This window comes from Myotis myotis, unplaced genomic scaffold (assembly GCF_014108235.1).
Source record: "Myotis myotis isolate mMyoMyo1 unplaced genomic scaffold, mMyoMyo1.p scaffold_m19_p_13, whole genome shotgun sequence".
NCBI classification, from domain to species: Eukaryota; Metazoa; Chordata; class Mammalia; order Chiroptera; family Vespertilionidae; genus Myotis; species Myotis myotis.
Window position 1 is genome coordinate 31,910,200 of NW_023416317.1, and position 20,904 is coordinate 31,931,103.

At 43.8% G+C, this 20,904-nt stretch overlaps 1 pseudogene; it reads left to right on the forward strand.

Annotated features, from left to right (window-relative positions):
- The first annotated feature begins 1,919 nt into the window (after positions 1–1,919).
- Positions 1,920–3,163, forward strand: LOC118668607 (annotated as a pseudogene).
- The last annotated feature ends 17,741 nt before the right edge of the window (positions 3,164–20,904 follow it).

Genomic DNA, 20,904 nt, shown 5'->3' on the forward strand with positions numbered 1-20,904 from the left:
CTGGCATTATTTCTTCCTTACATGTTTGGTAGAATTCACCTGCAAAGATATCCGGACCTGGAGTTTTCTTTGTGGGAAGGTCTTAAACTATAAATTAAATTTCTTGGATAGATACACAGGTTATCTCTTTGTTCTTCAGTGAGCTTTGATAGTTTGTGTCTTTTAGGGAATTTGTCCAAATTCTCAAAGTTGTCAAATGTATTAGTACAAAGCTGTTCATAAATTTCCCTTATCATCCTTTTAACCTTCGTAGAATCTATAGTAATACCTTCCCTCCAATTCCTTAAATTGGTAATTTGTGTATGAATTAATGTCTTTTAGATAACAAAAATTCAACGGGAAGATAGGGTTCCTTTGTTCACATGAGAAAAACTACTTAAGCTTGAAGTGTTTGCTTTTATATATTAAAAACAAATATCTCTCTCTCTCTCTCTCTCTCTCTCTCTCTCTCTCTCTATATATATATATATATATATATACATATATATATATATATATATATATATATATATATATATATATATATAATTGATTTCAGAGAGGAAGGGAGAGGGAGAGAGAGATAGAAACATCAATGGTGAGAGAGAATCATTGATTGGCTGCCTCCTGCACGTCCCCCCTGGGGACCAAGCCTGCATGTACCCTTGGCTGGAATTTAAGCCGGGACCCTTCAGTCTGTAGGCCCACGCTCCATCCAGAGCCAAACCAGCTAGGGTTATACATTTTTATTTTAGGGCTATACATTTTAATAGAATTACTTCTCATGCAGCAGGAGGTTTATGGGAAGGCGAAGAGGGACGATCAGATGAAAATCTGATTTGTAACAAGGTTCCATCATTATGAAAGGAGGAAGTAGAGGAAGTAGAGGTGGCAGGCCACCTAGGAGTTTTTTGCCTTCTGAGGTAGAGTCAAAGGATGGGGAAGCTTTGGTCAGGATCACTGACTCCTCCATTCTGGACCCTTTGGAAAACACTGTTAACCATCTATTACTTTAGTAGCATGCGATCTGAAACGATGTCCCCATGCCTGTTTACTCTGACACCCTGGAGGCCTGTTTTCCACAGTTATTTACTAAGGTGACTGGTGAACAGTGCAGATCCTGGTTCAGGATCATCACTGGAATTTACAGAGCTTACGCAGAGATGTTCCATCTCCGCTAGGTCACAAAGAACTCTTTTTTTTTTTTTTTAAATATATTTTATTGATTTTTTACAGAGAGGAAGGGAGAGAGATAGAGAGTTAGAAACATCGATGAGAGAGAAACATCGATCAGCTGCCTCCTAGCTGCGCCCTCTCGCAGTCTGGGACCCCTTGCGGGGTGGGGAGCGGGACTAAGCCGGCAGGTGGACATCCCCTGAGGGGCCCTTAGCGCTGCCACGGAGGTGGGAGAGGCTCCCACACCAGCCATGAGCCCAGCTTCTGGCTGAGCGTCGCTCCCTCTGTGGGAACGCACTGACCACCAGGGGGCAGCTCCTGCACTGAGCGTCTGCCCCCTGGTGGTCAGTGCGCGTCATAGCGATCGGCCGTTCGGTCTATTTGCATATTAGCTTTTTATTATATAGGATTTTAACTAACATCTGTCAAACCTAAAGATTCTGACAACATTGACCAGTTCAGATAATACTCTAGGTCTCCTTTTCCAGGAAGTGTGTGTGTGTGGGGTGGTGGTGGTGGTGGTGGTGGTGTGTGTATGTATGTGTGTGTGTGGTGAAATAGCAAGAAAACTGAACTTTGGAGTTAGATTTAAATGCATGGCTTGGCTTTGGCATTCACCAGCTGTGGTCTCAGGCAAGCTCTGAAAGTTCTCTGGATTCTACTTTCCTCATGTACAAAATGGGGATAATGATATCTACTTCACACTGCTCTGAGATGTTTAAATAAGATAATATATGCCTTCTAGCACAGATGACCAACTTCGCATGGACCTCAAAGTGTGGTTCCTGCACCCGCAGCATCAGCACCACCTGGACGCTCTGAAAATGTGATTCGTGGAGTCCTGGCCCATCGCAGCCCGTGCACGGCAGTTGTGCTTGTTCGGACAGTATGGAAACTTCGTCGATAACGTGACTTCATCAGGGGAGGCAGACGCGGGGTGGTGACCCTTGTTTGGTGGGAGGTGGAAAAGGTGGTGCTGTCTGTGTTGCAGCTCATAAGGGAATGACTTTAAAATGATTTAAAGACAGACATGCTCAGAAATGGTTTGTGGCTGGAGAAGGAGCAAGCAGTTAGAATAGTGCCCTAACGGGTTCCAAAGGAAGAGACTGTGAAATTCCTGTACCCGTGGGTATGTCCGTAACTGATGGAAAGGCTAACATTATAGGAGGACTCAATAATGAGAGAGACAATTTTAGTAGCTGAAGGAAGTCTTGGTGGTAAATTATAAGTGTCTTGCCCTTGAAAGGCCAGAAACAAATAATTCACCTCGATTTAAAACTTACAGCTGATGCAGGCTTAGTGGGGTCCCCAAATGTTGGGAAATCCTTTTTGCTAAGTCAGATTTCTCATGCAAAACCTGCCATTATAGATTATGCATTTACAACAGTGAAGCCTGAACTTGGAAAGATGTATAAAGACTTCAAACAGATAACAGTAGCCGATCTTCCTGGCTTAATGGAAGGAGCACCTGTAAACAAAGGAATGGGCCACACATTCCTCAGGCACATAGGAAGAACTAAGCTACTGCTTTTGTTTTTGTCGATATTTCTGGATTTCAGCTTTCATCCCTAAATCAATACAGAACTGCTTTTGAAACGATATTACTGCTTACGGAAGAGTTGGTGTTGTACAAAGAGAAAATTCAGACAAAATCTGCCTTTCTGCTGTTGATACAATGGACTTGTTAGACGTCTAAAATAAATTCCATGTACTGGTGAACCAACTCCAGAATCCTACAGATTTGCTGCATTTATTTGAAAAAAAGAAAAGAAAAGATTGCAGAGAGGACTGTGGCGTTACAACATATCATCCCCACCTCTGCAATTAGTGGAGAAGGAATTGACGAATTAAAGAACTGCATAAGGAAACCTCTGGACGAACATGCCAACGGGAAAAATAATACATATCATAAGAAATATTTGCTTACTTTACAGATTTTAGTATGATATCTTATAGTCAGCCACCAGCAAAGGATTGTACTACTAGTTCCAGAGTGAATATAATTTAAATCTGTTCAGAATGATATTAAAATTGTGTTCATTAGAAAGCTTTTCCACAGATTTGCGTTCTTTTGAATATTAGTTCTTACTAACCTTCTGATATATACACCATCATTGGAGATCCATATCTTTTAAAGTTTTTTGCAGTTAAGTGTATCAATAGTAAAAAAGTAACGGAGCTAAAAATGACAGTTTATACTTTTATGGCCAGTCCACCTGTAATAAAATCCTCAGATAGCCCTGTAAAAAAACAAAAGTAAAATATTGAGCTCTATTCCAGACTTACTGACTCAGAAACTCAGCGGGTGGGGCCCAGCAATCTATGTCTCTTTCGTTAAAAAACAAACAAAACATTTTTATTGATTTCAGAGAGGAAGGGAGAGGGAGAGAGAGAGAGAAACATCAATGATGAGAGAGAATCATTGATCAGCTGCCTCCCATACGCCCCACACTGGGGATCGAGCCCACAACCCGGGCATGTGCCCTGACCGCTAATCAAACCGTGATCTCCTGGTTCATAGGTCGACACTCAACCACTGAGCCCCTCCGGCGGGCCAGCAGTCTGTGTTGCAGCAAGCCCCCTATCGAGGTGATTCTGATGGCTGGCCAAGTTTGAGAACCACTGGACTAGCACATTCCTTAGCACCTGGTAGAAGCTCAAGAAATGCTAGCTTTTCCCTTTTATTTATACTTTCTTGATAACTAAAGGGTGTCCCAAAAAATGCATACACACTTAACAGCTGATAGCTCAGTTGATGTTTATTTCTTTTCAGATTTAACCCATTGAAATTAATAATCAAAGAGTATATACATTTTGGGGGGACACCCTATATTTTTCTGCTTCTTCTTGGCTCTCATACTAATTAAACACTTCAAGAGTCAAGATAGCCTTTCTCTGTCTCTTCTTCCTTCCTTTCTCTTCCCAGTTCCTGGTGTTAACATTCAGTAGGGACTCAGAGAAAGTTAACTATATTTCCATGTGCCAAATAAGGACAGGACTGCCCTGGGCTTTTCCGTGGTTTTCTTATTTATTTGACTTATATAGCACCTTGGCTCAATGGTGTGCCTGGAAGATGAAGTGTTCAGTGTGTGCCTGGCGTGAATACCAATCTAGCTCTGACACCAGGGATGCTGGGAGTGTAATGTCTTCCTCCCAGTGTCACCCAAGTGCCACTTCAAGCTCAATAAACATAAAAGCCTGAGCAATGTCCTAGACTATTGGGGCCCGATTAAAGAAGAGATGTACTAAAACCTCACCAGGAAAGGGAAGGCCAATACATACTGAAAAATTTAAAGTCTATATAAAATTCTTTTGTTTGAAAAAAATGCAATTTTATTTGCATAGCACTTTATGGTTTAGGAAATACCTAAAGCTGAGACCCGTTAAGACCTACCCTACAGGACTGTTATGAGAAGTGAATGAGATAGTGCCAGTAACATTCTAAGCATGGCGACCTTAGCTTTTATTTATCCAGCATCAATAAGCAATATCACCAGATCATTACTAGTTGTAGTAGTAGATGATGGCTGACTGTTCATTGAATAAATGACTATTTGAATGAGGGATTGGTTGACTGAATGAACTATCAACTTGTTTGATGGAAAACTATTTTCTTAGTGCAAAATCAAACTTTAGGTAAAATTATTCATTTAGTGGAATTTTCACAAAGCTCATTTTCTTTGTTAATCCTCACACGAAGATATTTTTTCCATCAATGGAAAGGGGAGGGGAGGAGAGGGGAGGAAAGACATGTCAATTGGTTGCCTCCTGCGCTCAGGATTGAAGCTGCAACCCAGGCACATGCCCTTGACCGGAATCAAACCATGATCCTTCAGTGCATAGGCCGTCTGCTCTAACCACTGAGAACACTGGCCAGGACTCAAAGCTCATTTTCAATGCCTGACTTCTAGAGGTTCACAGATCTATTTATTTACCACTCACATAGTTCTATGTGCTAGCTACTGTTCTAAGTGCTTTACTACTATTTAATTCTCAAAACAGGCCTAGGAGGTATGTGCCATTATGAACCTCATTTTACCAATGAGGAAACTGAGGTGCAGGGGGGTTAAAACAGTTGGCAACAGTCATCCAGTTAGCAATTTCATAAAAAGGGAAGTCTGCTTACAGAGCCTGTGCATGGATGCACCATGCTAGCCTGACTCTCTTACGATTTGTCTAACTCCCTGCCCTCACTCTACTGTGGACAGGAATCAGCACCCAGTGTGTCAGCACCTGGCGCTGTGAACACTCAGTATCTATTTCTTGGATGAGTTAAATCATTATCCTATTATCAGATACTTGAGGCCCAATGCACAAAAATTCATGCACTGTGTGTGTGGGGGTCCCTCAGCCAGGCCTGCACCCTCTCGCAGTCCCAGAGCCCTCAGGGGATGTCCAACTGACTGCTTAGGCCCGCTCCCCATGGGGAGCGGGCCTAAGCCACAGTTGGACATCCTTAGTGCTGCTAAGGAGGTGGGAGAGGCTCCCGCCACTGCCACCATGCTCGCAGCCATCAGCCTGGGTTGTGGCTGAGAGGAGCTCCCCCTGTGGGAGCACACTGACCACCTGCGTTGAGCGTCTGCTCCCTGGTGGTCAGTGCACATCATAGTGACCAGTCATTCTGCTGTTAGGATCAATTTGCATATTACCCTTTTATTGTATAGGATTCTTGTTGGTTCTAATGTGCTTGTTATTATATACTGTAATGGTTGCATTGTGTACCCCTAAAATGTATATATTGAAGCCATAACTCCCAGCATTTCAGAATGTGACTGTATTTGAACATGAGTCATTTATTTATTTATTTATTTATTTATTTATTTATTTATTATTTATTTATTTATTTTATATATGTATATAAATATTTTAAAATATATTTTATTGATTTCTTTACAGAGAGGAAGGAAGAGGGATAGAGAGTTAGAAACATCAATGAGAGAGAAACATTGATCAGCTGCCTCCTGCACAACCCCTACTGGGGATGTGCCCGCAACAAAGGTACATGCCCTTGACTAGAATCGAACCTGGGACCCTTCAGTCCGCAGACCGACACTCTACCCAGTGAGCCAAACCGGTTATGGCTATTTAATATATTTTTATTGAGTTCAGAGAGGAAGGGAAAAGGAGAGAGACAGAAACATTAATGATGAGAGAGAATCATTGCTTGGCTGCCTCCTATATGCCCCTCATTGGGATCGAGCCCACAACCCCGGCATGTGCCCTTGACTGGAACCCTTCAGTCCACAGGTTGACACTATCCACTGAACAAAACTGGCCAGGGCTGGACACGGGGCCTTTTAAAGAAGTGATCAAGTTAAATGGTTCTGTTAGGGTGTGCCCTAATCCAGTCTGGCTGGTCTCCTTATAAGAAGGGGGGATCTGGACACAAAGTCACAGGGGATGTTTGCGAATGGAGGAAAGACCATGTGAGGACACAGGGAGAAGGTGGCAAGCCAAGGAGGGAGGTCGCAGAAGAAACCAAATCTGCCAACCGTCAGATCATGGACTCCCAGCCTCCAGAACGGGGACGAAATGCATTTCTGTGGTTTAAGCCACGTAGTCTGCCAGGCTGTGGTATTTTGTATGGCAGCCCTAGCAATCTAATATCCATATATGTGTTATTCCAAGCATTCTAGGTTAGTCTAAATTTATCTAGCTCTGTGAATATATTCATAACTCCTTGAGAGATCTCTTTAAAATTCCATTTAGCCTCCTCTTTGGGGGAAGGGTGTTGCTCTTAATTCCATGGGATTTAAATATTTATTTTCACCATAAAACTAAGTCATTTGATGACAGGAACTGTGGCATCTCAGTGTATAGTCCCAGTAACTCCTGAATATGCAGGACGCATTGGACACTCAGTAAACACTCAGTAAACATCTGTTATGAGAATGAATAGAATCACACTTCTTTCTCCCACCTCAGCCAGTGCCGGGCAAAGAACCTACCAGGGGCTCCCAGTCAGAATGGATGGTGAGAGGTGGGGGAAGGGATTTCAGGGCCCAGACTCATCAGAAGGAAAGAGTACAGCGAGAGAGGGAGAAAGAGAGAAAGAGAGAGAGAGAGAGAGAGAGAGAGAGAGAGAGAGAGAGAGAGAGAGAGAAGAGAGAGAGAGAGAGAGAGAGAGAGAGAGAGAGAGCGAGCGCCTTAGCAGGAAAGGCGAATTACTGTTGGAGAAGTGCATTTTTCCTGCGATGAGGAAGAGGAAGGACTAACAGCAGGACGTGTGTGTGTGTGTGTGTGTGTGTGTGTGTGTGTGTGTGTGTGTGTGTATGAGCATCTGCCTTGCTCAGGAATGCAGTAATAGGGGTGGGAGTGGGCAACCCGGGGTCTGTAACTCTTCATTTCCTCTGCAGGGTTTCTTTAAAAAGGAATGCAGATAATAGGGCAAGAATTATGGAGTGTATTGAGAAAATTACCATCCACGGGCGGGCGAGGACTTCCAGGAGGTGAAGAGTTACATTTTTTGCCGCCTGAGCACCCTCTCCTTCTCTTTCCTCGAATACCTACTAACTGATTCATTCTTCCAATAAACATTTGCCTGCTCTGCTGGGAGCTGTGTTGGGTGCTGGGGCCACACCGGTGACCGGACGACTGCCTGATCTCATGGTGCTTGTGTTCTAATTCTCATAAGCAGCTAAAAAAATGTCAAACTTGCAGTTTTGAGTGAGAGAATAATAGTCAGGTGATTTCCCCATTCACTGATTCACTATCTCACCGATTCATTCATTCAAAAAGATCTACTTAGCACCTCCTAGGTGCTGTTCTAAGCATAAGAGAAAGGGTTCGAATGGGACATTGCCTCTATCATGGGAGGGCTCAAGTCAGGTGAGAAAACAGATAATGCTCATGGGCCCAAGGGCAGTAATGGGAGTGTGACTGTGGCAGAATAAGGGGAATGTGGCAGTACAGGAGAGATGTGGTAGCTTATAGGGTAACTGTGGTAGTACAAGGGGAATGTGGTAGTATACAGGGGAATGTGGTAGCATACAGGGGAATGTGGTAGTTTATAGGGTGACTGTGGTACTGTAGGGTGATTGCGCTGGTACAGGGGAATGTGGTAGTATACAGGGGAATGTGGTAGTTTATAGGGTGACTGTGGTACTGTAGGGTGATTGCGCTGGTACAGGGGAATGTGGTAGTATACAGGGGAATGTGGTAGCATACAGGGGAATGTGGTAGTTTATAGGGTGACTGTGGTACTGCAGGGTGATTGCGCTGGTACAGGGGAATGTGGTAGTATACAGGGGAATGTGGTAGTTTATAGGGTGACTGTGGTACTGCAGGGTGATTGCGCTGGTACAGGGGAATGTGGCAGTACAGGAGAGATGTGGTAGCTTATAGGGTGACTGTGGTACTGCAGGGTGATTGCGCTGGTACAGGGGAATGTGGTAGTATACAGGGGAATGTGGTAGCATACAGGGGAATGTGGCAGTACAGGAGAGATGTGGTAGCTTATAGGGTGACCGTGGTACTGCAGGGTGATTGCGCTGGTACAGGGGAATGTGGTAGTATACAGGGGAATGTGGTAGCATACAGGGGAATGTGGCAGTACAGGAGAGATGTGGTAGCTTATAGGGTGACTGTGGTACTGTAGGGTGATTGCGCTGGTACAGGGGAATGTGGTAGCATACAGGGGAATGTGGTAGTTTATAGGGTGACTGTGGTACTGTAGGGTGATTGCGCTGGTACAGGGGAATGTGGTAGTATACAGGGGAATGTGGTAGCATACAGGGGAATGTGGCAGTACAGGAGAGATGTGGTAGCTTATAGGGTGACTGTGGTACTGCAGGGTGATTGCGCTGGTACAGGGGAATGTGGTAGTATACAGGAGAGATGTGGTAGTTTATAGGGTGACTGTGGTACTGCAGGGTGATTGCGCTGGTACAGGGGAATGTGGTAGTATACAGGAGAGATGTGGTAGTTTATAGGGTGACCGTGGTACTGCAGGGTGATTGCGCTGGTACAGGGGAATGTGGTAGTATACAGGAGAGATGTGGTAGTTTATAGGGTGACTGTGGTACTGCAGGGTGATTGCGCTGGTACAGGGGAATGTGGTAGTATACAGGAGAGATGTGGTAGTTTATAGGGTGACTGTGGTACTGCAGGGTGATTGCGCTGGTACAGGGGAATGTGGTAGTATACAGGAGAGATGTGGTAGTTTATAGGGTGACTGTGGTACTGCAGGGTGATTGCGCTGGTACAGGGGAATGTGGTAGTATAGGAATATTGGACAGGAAATGGTCACTGTGTCTGAAAGGGTCAGGGAAGTCTTCCCAGAGCAGGGTTATTTGTACCCGGTCCTGAAGAACAGCAGGGGTAATGTGGGTTTTGGTCAAATGGGAGCCAGTTTAAGCAAAAGGGGGAGTTTTCTGGAGCACACATGGGCTTTTCTGAAACCCACAGGAAACAGGATCTCCCCAGGCCTGGGGCAAGGAGCTGGAGAGACTTTGGGAACCGAGGTAGAGATTTCCTCTGACTCTCCAGAGCTTCAAGGTCTCTCCCCTCTCCCCTCTGCAGGCCTGCTTCCTCCCTCTCCACAGCAGGTCAGCGTCTAGATTTTTCTGCCCACCCCCAGCTCCTGAGCTGGCCCATCTTTGAGTCAAGAGCCAAAAGAACCGACTCATTCATATTAGGCCCGATTCCATGTTCTTGGAATTGACCATCTTGAGTCAGGTGTCCACCCTTGGCCCGAACAGCTACGGGTCGGGGGAGGGCAAAGTCGCTGATGAAAACTGGCTGCCAGGCCCCATTCCTGAGGGTGGGAGAGGCCATCTCAGGAAGGGGTGGGGTGAGCCAGGCTGACACTACGGAAAGTGTCTCCCACATGTGCAAGGGTGAGGAGCTGATGAAGGCTTTTAATTTTTAGATCACTTAAGAAAACTGGCGGCATAGGAGGTGAAGAGGAGCCAATACCCCAGGTCTAAGTCAAATTCACAAACCAACAGGAATAACTTGAACAGGGAGGGTTGGGGGGACTGGGTGAAAAAGGTGAAGGGATTAGGCCAAAAACAACAAACAAACAAACTCATGGACACTGACAACAGTGTCGTGAGTACCAGAGGGAAGGGGGCAGGGGAGGGAGAAGACGGTAAAGGGGATAAATGATGATGGGAGGAGACTTGACTCAGGGTGGTGAACTCCCAATACAATATGCAGATGATGTATTACAGAACGGTACACCTGAAACCTGTGTAATTTTATTAACCAGTGTCACCCCAATAAATTCAATAAAAACGAAGATTAGATGGCACATACCAGAGGATTAAGTAACAGAATCTTGGGAAATTTCCATAGTCAGTTTAACCAAGAAGGTGGAGAGAGAATCAAATTCCAGGGTCAGAAAGCAGTTTGAAAGCTGGGAGTAGGAAAAGAGCAGAAAAAAGAGAAAATGACCCATCTCCAGGTGTATGTGGGGGGACAGAGGAATAGAAGGCCTGGAATCCCCAGCTGTGGGGCTTTGTTTTCTTGTGACCGAGCTGTATGTGGCCATTTTAATCAGATGGAAATAGTCAGGCGGCTTTCCCGGAGAAGGGAATTTCCTTTCCCTTTCAGGTCAAGAATTTCCCAGAAGGCTTTGGGACTGCTGGAATTTCTGTTATGAAGTTCAGGAATCCTGATAATTTTGGGCAACACTATTCTTACTAATTCAAGGACATTTAAAAACGGCAGACAAAGAAGAGAAAGGAAAAAGAGACTTCATAAAATATGACTAAAATATACCAAAATGTATCATTTTTATAGACTAGGTCATCAGAGAAAGAGAAATATAGTTGTTATAATTCTGGGTTATATTTTCAGCATTTCTTCTAAAGATATCAAAGGAAGCCCAATGTGTTACCTTGAATCTATTTTTTCAGGGTCTGCCAATGACTAACCTGAAACAACCAATGAGAAATGGAGAGAGAGAGAGAGAGAGAGAGAGAGAGAGAGAGAGAGAGAGAGAGAGAGAGAGAGGAAGGCTGCCCAGCCTCTCCTGAGTGGTTCTCAAAGTATGGGCCCAGGAACTCTGGGGAGTTGGAGTGCGTCCTCACTTATTTAAGGGAATGTGTGAGGTTAGACTTTTCTCATTTTAATATGAAGACTTTATTTTTCCTTTTTCATTGTGTTTACGCTGATGGTGCCAAAGCAATGGTGGCACCTCAGGATGAATTCAGACAATGGCACCAACTGCCCTGATGTGTGGTGGTCCTTAGGTTCTTTTTCATCTGCCTTTGTGTAAGGAAATGCCAGCTTCACACACATATGTAATTTTAAAAGGAGGAGCGTTTTAATAGGTCCCCCCCCCCATAGTTGCAGATATTCTTTTTTATACTACAGTAGTCCCTCCCCCTTATTCATGGTATGCTTTTTAAAAACTGTTTTTATTGATTTCAGAGAGAGGGAGGATAGAAACATAGTAATACCAATGATGAGAGAGAATCATTGATCAGACACCAAGATTGACAGAACCTATACCTCCACCTGCCCGTTCAGAGCCCTTCCCACTACACCATGGTCCTATATCCTCAACTGTTCTTTGCCCTTCCTCTTCTTGCTTCCCTTCCTTTTCTGAGCGCCACTCTGAGAGCTTGGCTTTCCTAGCTTCTTCCTTAGTTCGAGAGCACACCAACACTCCCTCCCTCCCTCCCTCCCTCCCTCTTTCCCTCCCTCCCTCCCTCTTTCCCTCTCTCCCTCCCTCCATCCCTCCCTCCCTCCCTCTTTCCCTCTCTCCCTCCCTCCATCCCTCCCTCTTTTCCTCTATCCCTCCCTCCATCCCTCCCTCTTTTCCTCCATCCCTCCCTCTTTCCCTCTCTCCCTCCCTCCATCCCTCCCTCTTTCCCTCTCTCCCTCCCTCCATCCCTCCCTCTTTTCCTCTATCCCTCCCTCCATCCCTCCCTCTTTTCCTCCATCCCTCCCTCTTTCCCTCCCTCCCTCCCTCTTTCCCTCCCTCCCTCCCTCTTTCCCTCTCTCCCTCCCTCCCTCCCTCTTTCCCTCTATCCCTCCCTCCCTCCCTCTTTCCCTCTATCCCTCCCTCCCTCCCTCTTTCCCTCTATCCCTCTTTCCCTCTCTCCCTCCCTCCCTCCCTCTTTCCCTCTATCCCTCCCTCCTTCCCTCCCTCCCTCCCTGCGGGCCTTTATTCATCCATCATTGACCAAGGGCTGTGTGGTGCCAGCTGAAGGTACACTGAGTGCACAGTTGGTTATCAGAGGCTCCTAGTGAACAAAGGTTTTTCATTATCAAGACTGGTCCCCAAATGTAGACGGACAGGACAGCCAGCCCCTCAGTGTCATTTGAGAAGATCCAATTATGAATTAGCATCTTTGTTTAGGTGCTCAGAAGCCTACAGGCTTCAGAATGATGTTAAATCCACCCAATAGCATACCTACATCGCCTGATCTGCATTTGGGGACTAATTTGGTAGCCACCATTTATCTATCTAACCAGCCTGAAATTCACATTTCCCCCTAGCACACAGTTAAGGAAGCCCCGAGAAAGGCTCATGGTTGATTAATTGAGGAGGAAAGAGTCAACACAGACCTGAGATTGAGCTGTCTCATTTTAGCCGCTGGGCTCATCGTTTTCTGGAGCATGCTATCTTTCATGCCCTGTCTGTAAGAACTGCCGAAGAAGGATGGAATGTTAAGACTTATTCAAGACAAAACAATGTAAAATCAAAGCTTGTACCACATTCTTTCTAGGAAACTGATACGTTAAAATATTCAATAAACCACGGGCGGCATCTTGCTAAAACAACACGTTTCCTTTTCATGCTATTTCAGCTGTTAAAGAGACAGATGAAACTGATAGATATCTGACTGAATCTATTTGTGTTGGGTGATGTCCCTCTCCTGTCTCTATACCCAAAGCCATCATTCAACAAATATTTATTAAACAGTATGAGAGTGGAGTGCAGGCTTTTTCAAGCTATGAGTCACAAGATATTGATGGTTCAGGAGCTCTGTTGGGCTACAATTGGCATTTAAAAAAAATGGAAATAGAACCAAATGAAATAGAATAGAAAACATCAATGTGAATTATATGTAGTGAGGGTAGGTATTGTTACATGAAATTTATGCTTCAGCTTCCTGGTGCATAGTCTGTACGTCCTCGTGACCTGAATTGAGTCATGCGTCCAATCTTGTATCACTCACTGGCAGAGGACAGTAGAGTCACCACGGCTGGTTTTTCCTGCGATTCCTCCAAATCCAACTGCAAGTATGAAGGGGAAAATGACCTTCGGGTAGGCTTCTGACAGTGTCTGCCACTGAGAGCTCACAGGCTACCTGGGAAACCAGGCAAAACACTACTAGCAGGTATTACAGAGTGGAAAGGGCTGCACTAATGGTACAAATAAACGTGAGGGGGGTGCTCCAGGGCTGTTACAGGCATGTGAGCTGGGTCTTGAGGATTGAGGAAGGTTTCTTCAGGCAAAGGAGTATGGGGGGGGGGAGGGGAAGCAATAGCACAAGGAAGGGTATGGGAGCAAGAGCACAGGTGGTCAGGGGCTCACCGGAGTGTGCTGGAAGGGAGACTTCCGGAGGTGAGAGTGCGTGATGAGTGACAGTGACAGGAAACCAGACAGAGCTAGGTGAGCCCAGATCATGGAGCCTTGGATGCTGGGGTAGGGAGGTTGGACTTGACCCTGATGTTGTGGCACTGAAGGGGTTCGAAGCTTGGGATGCTCTATTCAGAAACAGCTACAAGGAAGTTCCATTTACTTTGCAGGAGCAAAGGAGATGGGATTCTTGTCCAAAGCTGTCTCCCTGGAGGCTTAGTCATTGCTGATATACATTGTTAGGTCAATTGCAGGTTGATTTCTTCTTTGCAGTTGGCTCCTTCATTGGTTGAGTTCCTGTCAGCTCATTCTGTTTCCAGCTGCATTTACAGAATACTATGCAACATTTAGCAACAAATAACTTTTAGGACTGCCCAGACCTTGAGACCCTTGTCCCATCTAATGATTAGAGTAGTCGGACCCTTTGAATGTTTGGAGGGGCGTGGCTGATGGCTTCAGCGTCAAGGGAACGTCCATGTTTCTTAGTCTTGGGTTTGCCCTTTCCAGGGGACCCATGCTGATGAGGTTGGGGCTTTCAAAGCCATAGGATAAATGGATGCAGCTTTTTTTCATGCAACTGAATGGTGAGGGGAGCAGAAGTTAAGAAATATATTTCCCAAGCAGCTTAAAATTTATCTAGATACCAAAACAAGTACATTTATGTTCCAAAGGAAGGCACAAGATTTGCAGGAATGATGAAGATAGCATAGAAGACTTCAGATAAATTGTGAGCTTGTGGTGGGCCCCTTTGGGCTAAGAGCTCAGTCCTCTGGAGTCTGCATGGACTGCCCTCTGTGATTAGGAGTTTGCTGGTGGAAAAGTTGCAAAGCCTGGAGTTAAGTAACAAGGGCAGCAGGGACCTTATGTCCCTCCTAATATATTCCTGACTGGCCCGCCAGGGCCTGGGACCCTTTGAATCAGTAAGTTCCTTCTTCACTGTAAAGTATCCTTCTGAGGGGAGTCCGCAGAGAACATCAGGCATTTTCACTCTATGAATTTCTCAAAACAGACTCCACTGAGTTGTTCTAGTGCCAACTTGGTTAAGCTGGAAACTGCGTTTCCAGAATCCCCTTCCGGTATGGCTGCAGGGGAGAGCTGGCCAAAAGAGGAACTCGCATGAAAATTCGGGTGATGGAAGAGAAGCAGCAGCCATTGCTCTCAGAATGTCTTCCCGGTTAGATGCAGTGACACACAGAGGTGCCAGCGGTGCCGGCCTGTCCTGGCCCTCCTGTACTCTGAGACCAGGTCTTCTAGCAAGAACTGATCCCGATGACCAACAGCAGCCCTGGCCCATCCCAGAATGCCTGGCTGTGGACCCACAGCCAATGCCGGCAACAGCTCCCATGGCTTCCTCTACCCGCTTTGCCTTCGCATCCCACCTCGACAGCAGATGTACAGACTGGCAGGCTGACTCTCTGATCTCCCTCCATCCTCCCTACTGCTACTTCCCGGCTCCTCCCATCAGGGTGTAAGGCCTAATTCCAAACCGCTTATCCCAGAGCTCATTGTGGTTCCATGTCTCTGATTGAACCTGGATTGATAACCATAATTTCCTTTTTTTAAATATAAGTATATTTTTTAATTGATTTCAGAGAGGAAGGGAGAGGGAGAGAGAGAGAGAAACATCAATGATGAGAGAGAAAATCATTGATTGGCTGCCTCCTGCACGTCCCCTCCTGGGGATCGAGGCCTTGACTGGAATTGAACCTGGGACCCTGAGCCAAACTGGCCAGGGCCATCATTTCCTTTTGCTGCTGCACTCAGCCCTGAAGAAAGAGAGGAGTTGTTAGAAAATAAAAAGAGGGGGTAACCTCAAAGCCGTGGCAATATTTGAAAAGGGAAGCCTGGATAGGACGTGGCCTGGGAAGCTGTGAGCTCAGAGCAGTGAGGACGCAGAGGAGGGGGGATGTAAAGGTCATGAGAGGGAGAGAGCATCAAAGGAAAAAGGGTTTCTGCTTCCTGCTCTCACCAGGCCTGCCTCTGACAACAGCTTACTCATTCTGCTCTGGCTGTCAAAATGGTGCAGGGAACAATGGCCTGTAACAGATGATGCTTACATCCCCAAGAGAGAAACAGAATCAGAGAAAACGTACAAAGGCAGGCAGTGGGAAATAGAACACTGAGTGAGAACAAAGTCGCACAATGGATTCATTAATGTAGACAGGACTCCTACACATTCCTTTTGTAGCATTGACTTTATAAAACTACATCTTGCTTTATTGTCTTCATATCTGGGGTCATAGAGGAAAGAGTTATACATAGATCTCTCCTTGCTTATTTGTTAAAACGATTACTGAGAATGTTGTGTATTCCATAGTCCGTGATCCAATACATAAAGATCCATGTAAAAACTCTCCTTACAGGGTTCAAAGATGGGAAGAAATTTTGAGTCTCCCAAGAGTTTGGAAACATTCATTTATGAGACAAAAAGAAGTATGACACCTATTTTATTTTCCTTGCCCTGGTTGCCAGGAAACTAGAGATATTTTTTATTTTTTGTTTTGCTTGTGTTCAGGAGTGTTCTTTAGTCCGAATGGGTGTCATTATTTTGTACTTGGCTCCGTTGAGAGTCTGTAAGCCCTCTTTGAAAAGTTTCTTTGCAGATGCTTGAGGCCATTTTGCCTATTGAATTTGCTAAAGGTCCTGCCTCTTGCCTTCTCCTTTGGTTTTGGAGACAACCTACAGAGGAAATATTTTATTTCTCATATTTGACAACAGTCCTTTCCATTCCACCCAAGAAAGCAACATAATCTATGACCGAGAGGAAGACAAAGGAGCAGGTGGAGGCCATATTTCCAGTTTGGACACAAATGAAATCACACTTGTACATGAACATTAAGAACGGTTATTTTTTGTCATGATATACAACTAAGATATGGAACACCTTCAGGATGGCTCATTTGTATGGAACTGTTAGGAAAAGCTTAGTAGTTTGCTTCTCAACAGTCAATAAAGAGTTTTCAGAGTCATATGATGGATGTGTTTACAGGTTACCATAGAAACCTTGGGTTTGTTCTAATGTTCCTCAACTTTTTCATTTTTAGGTAATGGTCCAGTTACTAAAAAAAAAAGTCACAAAAATTATTTTCCAATAGAATCATATATAGGTGACTTTATTCCTTTTTAAAACTTCTTGAAAATGTAGTTATATAATTTGCAATTAGAAATTAAATTTATAAAGAGGAGTTTGTTATGACAACAAACTGAATTCCCATTTGTAAAGGTTGAAGTCCATAAATTTAATCACAACAACTCTATTCTCGGGCTACAGAAAAGTGGATTAAACGCAACATGGATAATTTAATCTGAAGCCCTGAAGGGAATTAAAACTGGTTACAGATGATGTGAAAAAATAAATGTCAAGGAAAATTCAATCTCACTTTATTAGAGAAATGAAAGATCTGGGCAGCACAAGCCAGTTTTAACTAACAGAAAAATGTCAAGAAATGACACAGTAATTGTATAAACGTAACATTGCAAACTCCAAAAACACATATACTATGTATACACAACACACACACACACACACACACACACACACACACACACACACACTGTAAGCACAATGAAAGTAAAAACTTATTTTGTTTTGTGGTGTCGCCAGACCAAACCAAAACATTGTCTTGCAGTAGAAGCTATTCAAAAATATGTTGAGCAAATGATTAGAATACAAATGGCATACAAAGGTAGCAGTACAGATGAAAATACCACAGGGAAACAGGCATATTCTCCATAAGTGCTTTGTATTATAAGAACATGAACATGTAGAATATTATGAGGTTGGGGCTTTCAAAGCCATAGGATAAATGGGTGCAGACTTAAATTGGCATTTAAAAAATGCCAATAAGCACTTAAATATTTAACAAGAAATACTAAATGTGTGTAATTTAGTATTTAACCTCCCTGCACCTCCCTGCACCAATAAGCATTTAACTATTTAAATATTTGCAATAATCAAACAGTAAGATCTATAAGATAATAAGCTAAGACAACAGAATGGGTTGAATAGGATATTGCAGAGTGAAAGAAAAGTTTAATACTATTAGGTATCTAATAAACTCAATATACAGGGTGGGACAAAAGTAGGTTTACAGTTGTTTGTATAGAAAATCTTCTATATACATAAAAGCCTAAGCAACAGTTACATCCGGTTGACCAGTGGCTATGACGTGCACTGACCACCAGGGGGCAGATGCTCAATGCAGGAGCTGCCCTCTAGTGGTCAGAGTGTTCCCACAGCCATCCTCCCGTGGCCTCTTCCCACCCCGACCCTCCTGGCTGGCCAACCTCCTACGGTTCCTCCCCCTGGCCAGCCAGCACCCCGATAGGCCTCGATCACCAGCCAGGCCTCGAGACCCCACCTGTGCATGAATTTGTGCACCAGGCCTCTAGTAATACAATAATATCCCTAGTCCAGTGGTCGGCAAACTCATTAGTCAACAGAGCCAAATATCAACAGTACAACGATTGAAATTTCTTTTGAGAGCCAAATTTTTTAAACTTAAACTATATAGGTAGGTACATTGTTATTAACTTAATTAGGGTACTCCTAAGCTGGCCTTTGCTAAAAAACGTCCTCAGTCTGATTGAGGTACATTCACTGAGGTCGACCCCTTCCAACTCTCCCATCCACACTCGTCTTGTATACTTGTTTCGTCTATCTCCTTTCATTCATCCTCTCTATATGTCCACCCCTCCACTTCTTCTAACGCCACTTCTTCAAAATAGAGTCGTCCAGGCCGAAAACCGACTTCTTCGCATGGGCCACGAAGTTTCAATCGCACTGTATGTGCGCGCCTGCACGTGGTATTTTGTGGAAGAGCCACACTCAAGGGGCCAAAGAGCCGCATGTGGCTCACGAGCCGCGGTTTGCCGACCACTGCCCTAGCCAGTTTGGCTCCGTGGATAAAGCATCAGCCTGTGGACTGAAGGGTCCCGGGTTCAATTCTGGTCCAAGGCATGTACCTTGGTTGCAGACTCTGCCCTGGCCCGGGCTCTGATTGGAGGCAACCAATTGATGTCTCTCTCTCACATCAATATTTCCCTGTCTTCCCCTCTCTCTTCCACTCTCTCTCTCTCTAAAAAAAAAAAAAAAAAAAAGAAAGAAAGAAAAGAATACAATAATAAAGAAATAATATACAAGAATAAACTAGTTTTATGTACTCACAACTATAAACTTACTTTCGCCCCATTCTGTAGTTATGAGTAGACATGGCTGGAAGTCAAATTTTGGTGGAAAGGCCTGAGATAATCACAATAAATGCAGAGACAAGAGAGAAAAAGATTTTAAAAACTAGAGAGAAGACGAAAGACATAGAAGAGAGCAAAGATGATCCTTTGATGGCTTTGAAATAAAGACATGAACAAATGGAACAGAAAAACTACTTAGAGACTTGATACAAAAAAGTTGTCCTGAAATCAAAGAATAATAGACTTTTCAGGCAGAGACAACATATCACATAATTGGAAAAGCTGATTAGGAATGAGAGCAATCAATATTCTGATTTCTTTAAGAACCTGAAGCAGGAAGAAAAGCATTCAGGTCTCCAGGAAGAAGAGAGGGGGTAAAGAGTTAGATCGGCCTTGGACTTTTTCACAATAGTCTATCCAAGAAACTATGAAGCAATATCTGCCAAGTTCTGAGGGAAGCAATGTATGACCCAGGAACTTTGTGCCCAGTCAAGTTCTTCATAAAATAAAACAGAAACAGTCACCTCAAACATGAAAGAAGTCAGGAGGTAAAGTACCTATCAGCCATCAACTCTTGGAAAACTCCTTAAAGGCAAATGTATTTAAATAAGAGATGAATTCAAAATAAGAATCCAGGAATGATATTGCTGGGGTAAAAGTATCCATTTAAATCGAAGTTCGTTTAACTACATATAGACTAAGGCTGAACAACAACATGAATTATGGGTTGCAGAAAAGAAAGTGAAAAAAAACCTTGATACAGTAAAAATGATAGGATCAAAATATTTAGAGGGAGAGAAAAAGGGAAAAAGTATAACTGTGCTAATAATTGTTTTCTAGTATAGACACAATTGATACTATATAAAACTGAAACATGCATTTAAAAGGAATGCATGATATTCCAACTTCCTAACAGTTTCATGATCTTTTCTTTTTAAAAAAATATTTTTATTGATTTCAGAGAGCAAGGGAGAGAGAGAGAGAGAGAGATAGAAATATCAATGATGAGAGAGAATCATTGATCGGCTGCCTCCTGCATGCCCCACACTGGGAATTGAGCCCACAACCCAGGCATATGCCCTGGCCAGAATCGAACCGGGGACCCTTTAGCCCACAGGCCGATGCTCTATCCCCGAGCCAAACCAGCTAGGGCGCTACACCATTTTATATAAGGCACTTGAGCATCCACAAATTTTAGTATCCGACGAGAGTCCCAGAACCAATCCCTGCCGATACTGAGGGCCAACTAGTTGAGTTTTGGGGGAGTCAAAACTTATATGTGGACTTTTGATTGCACAGCAAGGGATGGTCAGCACCCCTAACCTGAATTGAGGTTAAACTGCAATCCGATTAAAAAATGGGTGCATTTTTCCAAAGAAGATATCCAAATGACCAAAAGGTACATAAAAAGGTGCTCAATATCACTCATTTATCAAAGGAATCTAAATGAAACCACATTGAGCCATCACCTCACATCAGTTAGAATTGCTATCATCAAAAAGATAAGAGATAAGTGATGGCAATGACATGCAGAAAAGAGAACTCTTATGCACTGCGCGTGTGTGTGTGTGTGTGGGGGGGGGGATTGTACACTGGTATAGCCACTATGGCAAACAGTATGAATTTCCTCAAAAAATCAAAACTATAACTACCACATTCTCCAGCAATTCCACGTCTGGGAACATATCCCAAGGAAATAAAAACATTATGTGAAAGAGATATCTGTACCCTCATGTCCATAGCAGTATTATTTACAATGACCAAGACATGTTAACAATCTAAGTGTTGCATCAACAGATGAATGGATAAAGAAGTTGTGTTATTTTATGTATATTTGTATATGTATACACACACACACTGGATGTTTATTCAACCATAAAAGGAGGAAATCCTGTCATTTGAAACAAGTTGGGTGCATAGGTGGACTTTGAGGGTATTATGTTAAATAAAATAAGTCAGACAGTGGAATTTTAAAAACAAAACTCAAACTCATGGGGGAAAAAAGGCCAGATTTGTGGTTA